This window comes from Mustela putorius, unplaced genomic scaffold (genome assembly GCF_011764305.1).
Source record: "Mustela putorius furo isolate JIRA1106 unplaced genomic scaffold, ASM1176430v1.1 tig00003996_pilon_pilon_pilon, whole genome shotgun sequence".
Classification (NCBI taxonomy): domain Eukaryota; kingdom Metazoa; phylum Chordata; class Mammalia; order Carnivora; family Mustelidae; genus Mustela; species Mustela putorius.
In genome coordinates this window covers 1-7,603 of record NW_025422134.1, presented here as the reverse complement: position 1 = coordinate 7,603, position 7,603 = coordinate 1, and positions in this window count along the sequence as shown.

Below are 7,603 nucleotides of genomic sequence, written 5' to 3'. Positions count from 1 at the left end.
TAAAACACTGGTCAAACAAATCCAAAAGAAAAGAGAGAGGACACAAATTAGTAAAATTAGGAATGAAAAGGGAGAGATCACAACAAATACCAAAGAAATAAAAACAACCATCAGAAATTATTATCAAATTATATACCAATAAGTTAAGCAACCTACACAAAATGGATGCATTCCAGAAAAACTATAAACTTCCAACTGAAATAGGAAGAAATTGACAACCTGAATAGAACAATATCTAGTAACGAGATTGAAGCAGTGATCAAAAATCTCCCAAAAAACAAGAGCTCAGGACCTGATGGATTCTCTGGAGAATTCTACCAAACTTTCAAAGAAGAAATAATACCTATTCTCCTCAAGCTGTTTCAAAAAATTGAAACAAAAGGAAAACTTCCAGATTCTATCCATGAAGCCAGATTTACTTTAATCTCAAACCAGGCAAAGATTCCACCACAAAGGAGAATATCAGAACAAATAATCTTGATGCATATGGACGCCAAGATTCTCAACAATATCCTAGCTAATAGAACCCAACAGGATATTTAAAACAGTATTTAACACGACAAGGTGGGATTTATCCCTGGGATGCAAGGGTGGTTCAACACTTGCAAATAAATCAATGTGATTGAACAAATCAATAAGATAAGAAAGAAGAACCACGAGGACCTCTCAATTGATGCAGAAGGCATTTGACAAGAGACAGCATTCATTCCTGATTAAAATATTCAAAGTATGGGCATAGAGGGAACATTCCTCAATTTCACAAAAAAATCTATAAAAATCCCATAGCAAATATCTTTCTCAATGGGGAAGAGCTGACAACCTTCTGTTTGAGGACACGTCAAGAATGCCTGCTCTCACCACTCTTGTTCAACATAGACCTAACAACATAAATCAGACAACAAAAAGAAATAAAATGTATTCATATTGTCAATTAAGAAATCAAACTCTCTCTCTTCTCAGACAACATGATCCTTTATATGGAAAACTCAAAAGACTCCACCCCTAAACTACTAAAACTCATAGAGCAATTCAGTCATGTGGGCAGGATACAAAATCAACAAGAAATCAGTTGCTTTCTTATAGACCAATAATAAAAATACAGATAAGGAAATTAGAGAATGGATTCCATTTGCTATAGCACCACGAACCATAAGATACCTGGGAATAAAAACTAACCAATGAGGAATATACTCTGCAGTCAAGAAGCTATAGACACTCATGAAAGAAGTTGAAGAATACATAAAGAGATCTAAAAACATTTCATAATCATGGATCAGAAGAATAAACATTATTAAAATTTCTTTACTGCCCAGAGGAATCTACACCCCTCAATGCTATCCTAATCAAAATTCCACTGGCAGTTTTGAAAGTGCTGGAACAAACAATCATAAAATGTATATGGAACCAGAAGAGACCCTGAATTGCTAAGGAAATGCTGAAAAAAAGTAAAACAAACCTAGGACATCATGTTGCCTGATTTTGAGCTTTACTACAAAGCTTTGATCACCAAGAAATCATGGTACTGGCACAGAAACAGACACATAGACCAGTCGAACATAATAGAGTCATATATGGCTCCTCAACTCTATGGTTACCTAATATTCAACAAAGCAGTTAAAAACATCCAATAGAAAAAATACAGTCTTTTCAATAAATGATAATGGGAAAACTGGACAGCTATGTATAGAATGAAGCTTAACTATTCTTACACCATACCCAAAGAAAAACTCAAAATGGATGAAAGACTTCAGAGGCATGAGTCTATCAAACAGAGACATGAGTCTATTAAATTCCTACAGGAGAACATAGGCAATATCTTCAAGATTGGCCATAGCTACTTCTTTCAAGATACGTCTCCAAAGACAAAGGAAACAGAAGCGTATATGAACTTTCAGGATTTCATCAAGATCAAAAGCTTCTGCAAAATAAAATTGTTTGTAGATCTTCAACACCAACCCTTTATCTGTAATTTCATTTCAAATATCTTCTCCCATTCCCTGCGTTTACTCTTAGTTTTGCTCACTATGAATACCAAGGAATTGCAGGCAATTGTTAGAACATACTATGATCACTATATGCCAGCAAATTAGGCAATCTGGAAGAAATCGGTGCAATATTGGAAACTATATTCAATATTTTATATTCTATCTATTCAATATTGGAAACTATATTCTACCTATATTGATCAGGAAGAAGTAGAATATACGAACAGACATTCAGCCAGTGAGGACACTGAAGCAGTAATCAAAAACAAAAACTTCCCCATGCCCCTGCCATTGCACTCCTGGGTATTTACCCCAAAGATACAGAAGTAGTGAAAAGAAGAGCCATCTGTACCCCAATGTTTATAGCAGCAATGGCCACAGTCGCCAAACTATGGAAAGAACCAAGATGCCCATCAACAGATGAATGGATAAGGAAGATATGGTCCATATACACTATGGTGTATGATGCCTCCATCAGAAAAAAGTCTGATACAATATGGGACCAAGCTTAGGAGAACATTTTCATCTTCCCTTTCATTCCTGTCTCTTTCTCTTTATTTTTCCTTTTCTTTTTCTTTATTTTTCTTTTTCTTTTCTTTTGTCTCTCGTTTGGGTGGGGAATCCTGATTGCTCAGAAGTGTTCCAGGGTGCACCTTGATTGCAACACAGTTGATACATCCAGCTACATCTGTTCAGTCATCTCTCACCAAAATGACTAGGAGGAGGAAATGCCCAACAGAAGAAAAATACAGAGGAAGGACCTTCTGCAAAGAGAAAACAGCTATCGACATAGACAATATGTTGGAAAGAGAATTCAGGCTAACAATTGTCCAGGCAATAGCTAGGCTGTAGAAATCCATGGATGAACAAACAGAATTGATTAGGGCTGAACTGAAAGCAACCAGACAGGATGTTCACAATATTAGGGCAGAGCTTAAAGCTACCAGGGAGGAGGTTCACAATGCTCTCAATGAGTTCCAATCTAATTTAAACTCTCTCAAAGCTAGGGTAACTGAGACAGAAGATAGAATTAGTGATCTGGAAGACAAACAGATAGAAAGGATCAGGAGGAAGTCTGTAACAAACAGCTTTGAAACCATGAAAACAGAATAAGGGAAATAAATGATGCCATGAATCGTTCCAACGTCAGAATTATTGGAATCCCTGAAGGGGAGGAGAAAGAAAGAAGTCTAGAAGATATAGTGGAACAAGTCCTTCATGAAAATTTTCCCCATCTCGCGAATGGAACCAGCGTTCATGTACTAGAGGCTGAACGGTCTCCACCCAAGATTATACATTCCAAAAAAAAAAAAAAAATCACGACACCTGATAGTCAAATTGAAGAATTACAATTGTAGGTATAACTCTTGAAAGACGCCAGGGCAAAGAGGCTCCGTACTTACAGAGGGAAGCCCATCAGAATAACGTCAGACCTGTCCACAGAGACCTGGCAAGCCAGAAGAGGTTAGCAATATATATTCAGGGCATTAATGAGAAGAACGTGCAGCCAAGAATACTTTATCCAGCAAGACTGACATTCAAAATGGATGTAGAGATAAAGAGATTTCAAGAGCGGCAAGGCTTAAAAGACTATGCAAATACCAAGCCAACACTGCAGGAAATATTAAGGGCGGGTTCTATAAAAGAGGAAAAATCCTAAGAATAGCATTGAACATAAATATAGAGAAAATCACCATAAAGAAAGATGTCAAAGGTAACACGATGTCAATTAAACGTATCTACCAATAATCACTCTCAATTTGAATGGCTTAAATGCACCCATAAAATGGCACAGGGTTGCAGATTGGATAAAACAACAGGACCCGTCCATATGTTGTCTACAAAAAACCCATTTTGAACCTAAGATACACCCAGACTGAAAGTGGAGGGATGGAGAAAGCATCTTTCATGCCAATGGGCCTCAAAAGAAGGCTGGGGTAGAGATTCTCATATCAGATAAATTGGACTTCAAACTAAAGACTGTAGTCAGAGATACAGAAGGACACTACATAATCCTTAAAGGTACTATCCACCAAGATGATCTAACAATTGTAAATACCTATGCTCCCAATAAGGGAGCAGCCAATTACTTAAGAAAACTATTAATCAAGATAAAGAGTCATATTGATATGAACACACTAATCTGAGGAGATCTTAACATGCCTCTCTCAGAATTAGACAGATCATCGAAGCAGAAAATCAATAAAGAAACAAGAGCATTGAATGACACATTAGAACAGATAGACCTCATAGATATATACAGAACTTTCCACCCTAAAAACAACAGAATACTCATTCTTCTCAAGTGCACAGAGAATGTTCTCCAAATTGACAACATACTGGGTCACAAATCAGGACTCAACTGATACCAAAAGACTGAGATTATTCCCTGCATATTCTCAGATCACAATGCATTGAAACTGGAGCTCAATCACAAGGAAAAGTTCAGAAGGAACTCAAAACACCTGGAAGCTAAGGACCATCTTGCTTAAGAATGCTGGGATCAACCAGGAGATCAAAGAAAAACTGAAACAATTCATGGAAAACAATGAGAATGAAGACACTTCGTTCCACAACATATGGGATACAGCAAAGGCGGTCCTAAGGGGAAAATACATAACCATCCAAGCCTCACTCAAAAAAATTGAAAAATCCAGAACAAGCCAGCTGCCTCTACACCTTAAAGAACTGGAAAATCAACAACAAATCAAACCAACTCCTCATATAAGAAGGGAAATCATCAAGATTAGAGCTGAGATCAATGAGGTAGAAACCAGAGATATATTAGAACGTATCAATAAAAAACTAGAAGCTGGTTTTTTGAAAGAATCAATAAGATTGATATACCATTGGCCACACTAATCCAAAAGAAAAGAAAGAAAGCTCAAAAATTCATAAAATTATGAAAGAAAAGGAAGAGATTAAAAAAACTAACACCAAGGAAGTAGAAACAATCATCAGAGGTTATTATCAACACTTATATGCCAATAAGCTTAGCAACCTTGATGAAATGGATGGATTCCTGGAAAATTATAAACTCCCAAAATTGAACCAGGAAGAAATTGACAACCTGAATAGACCAATATCTAGTAACGAGATTGAAGCAGTGATTAAAAAAACCTCCCAAAAAACAAGAGCCCAGGACCTGACAGATTCCCTGGGGAATTCTACCAAACCTTCAAAGAAGAAAAAATAACACCTATTCTGGGGAGGAGTCAAGATGGCGGAGAAAAGAAGTAGCAAGCTGAGACTGCTTCAGCTAGCCGGAGATCAGCTAGATAGCTTATCTAAAGACTGCAAACACCTGAAAATCCATCGGCAGATCGAAGAGAAGAAGAACAGCAATTCTGGAAACAGAAAAACAACCACTTTCTGAAAGGTAGGACCGGCAGAGAAGTGAATCCAAAGCGACGGGAAGATAGACCCCGGGGGGGAGGGGCCGGCTCCCGGCAAGCGGCGGAGCAACCGCGCACAAAAATCAGGACTTTTAAAAGTCTGTTCCGCTGAGGGACATCGCTCCAGAGGCTAAAAAACCGGGGCGAAGCCCACGCGGGGTCAGCGTGGCCTCAGGTCCCGCAGGGTCACAGAAGGATCGGGGGTGTCTGAGTGTCGCAGAGCTTGCGGGTATTGGAACGGGAAAAGCCGGGGGGCCCCCTACAGAGACAGAGCTGACAGTAAGCTCACAGCTCCGTGTTACCTTGAACAGGTCGCAGGCTCGGTGAGCTCGGAGCGCGGCCGGAGGTCAGGCAGACGGGAGTAACTGGGCGCGGTTCTCTGAGCGCGCACTGAGGAGTGCGGCCCTGGGCTCTCGGCTCCTCCGGGCCGGAGACCAGGAGGCCGCCATTTGTATTCCCGTCCTCTGGAACTCTACGGAAAGCGCTCAGGGAACAAAAGCTCCTGAAAGCAAACCCGAGAGGATTACTCACCCCGGCCCCGGGTAAGGGCGGTGTGGCAATTCCGCCTGGGGCAAAGACACTTGAGAATCACTAAAACAGGCCCCTCCCCCAGAAGATCAACAAGAAATCCAGCCAAGACCAAGTTCACCTACCAAGGAGTGCGGTTTCAATACCAAGGAGAGCAGCAGAATTCCAGAGGAGGAGAAAGCCAAGCACGGAACTCATGGCTTTTTTCCTGTGATTTTTTTTAGTCTTGCAGTTAATTTAATTTTTTCTTTTTCATTTTTTTTTTCTCGCCTTCGGGTAAAATTTTTTTTAAACTGTTACCTTTTTCTTTTTTTAACGATTTTATACTAGTTTATCTAATATATATATTTTTTTCTTTTTTACATTTTTCTTAGGTGTTTTCTTTTTTAAAAAAATTCTTTTCTTTTCTTTTTTTTTTTTTTTTTCTTTTTTTTTTTTTTTTTTTTTTTTTTTTTTTCTTCTTTTCTTTTTGAACCTCTTTTATCCCCTTTCTCCCCACTCACGATTTTGGATCTCCTCTAATTTGGTTAAAGCATATTTTCCTGGGGTTGTTGCCACCCTTTTAGTATTTTACTTGCCCCTTCATTTACTCTTATCTGGACAAAATGACAAGACGTAAAAAATTCAACACAAAAAAAAAGAACAAGAGGCAGTACCGAAGGCTAGGGACCTAATCAATACAGACATCGGTAATATGTCAGATCTAGAGTTCAGAATGACAATTCTCAAGGTTCTAGCCGGGCTCGAAAAAGGCATGGAAGATATTAGAGAAACCCTCTCGAGAGATATAAAAGCCCTTTCTGGAGAAATAAAAGAACTAAAATCTAACCAAGGTGAAATCAAAAAAAGCTATTAATGAGGTGCAATCAAAAAATGGAGGCTCTAACTGCTAGGATAAGTGAGGCAGAAGAAAGAATTAGTGATATATAGAAGACCAAATGACAGAGAATAAAGAAGCTGAGCAAAAGAGGGACAAACAGCTACTGGACCACGAGGGGAGAATTCGAGAGATAAGTGACACCATAAGACGAAACAACATTAGAATAATTGGGATTCCAGAAGAAGAAGAAAGTGAGAGAGGGGAGCAGAAGGTATACTGGAGAGAATTATTGGGGAGAATTTCCCCAATATGGCAAAGGGAACGAGCATCAAAATTCAGGAGGTTCAGAGAATGCCCCTCAAAATCAATAAGAATAGGAGCACACCCCGTCACCTAATAGTAAAATTTACAAGTCTCAATGACAAAGAGAAAATCCTGAAAGCAGCCCGGAAAAAGAAGTCTGTAACATACAATGGTAAAAATATTAGATTGGCAGCTGACTTATCCACAGAGACCTGGCAGGCCAGAAAGAGCTGGCATGATATTTTCAGAGCACTAAACGAGAAAAACATGCAGCCAAGAATACTATATCCAGCTAGGCTATCATTGAAAATAGAAGGAGAGATTAAAAGCTTCCAGGACAAACAAACAACTGAAAGAATTTGCAAATACCAAACCAGCTCTACAGGAAATATTGAAGGGGTCCTCTAAGCAAAGAGAGAGCCTACAAAGTGGTAGATCAGAAAGGAACAGAGAACCATATACAGTAACAGTCACCTTACAGGCAATACAATGGCACTAAATTCATATCTCTCAATAGTTACCCTGAATGTGAATGGGCTAAATGCCCCTGTCAAAGAGGACACAGGGTATCA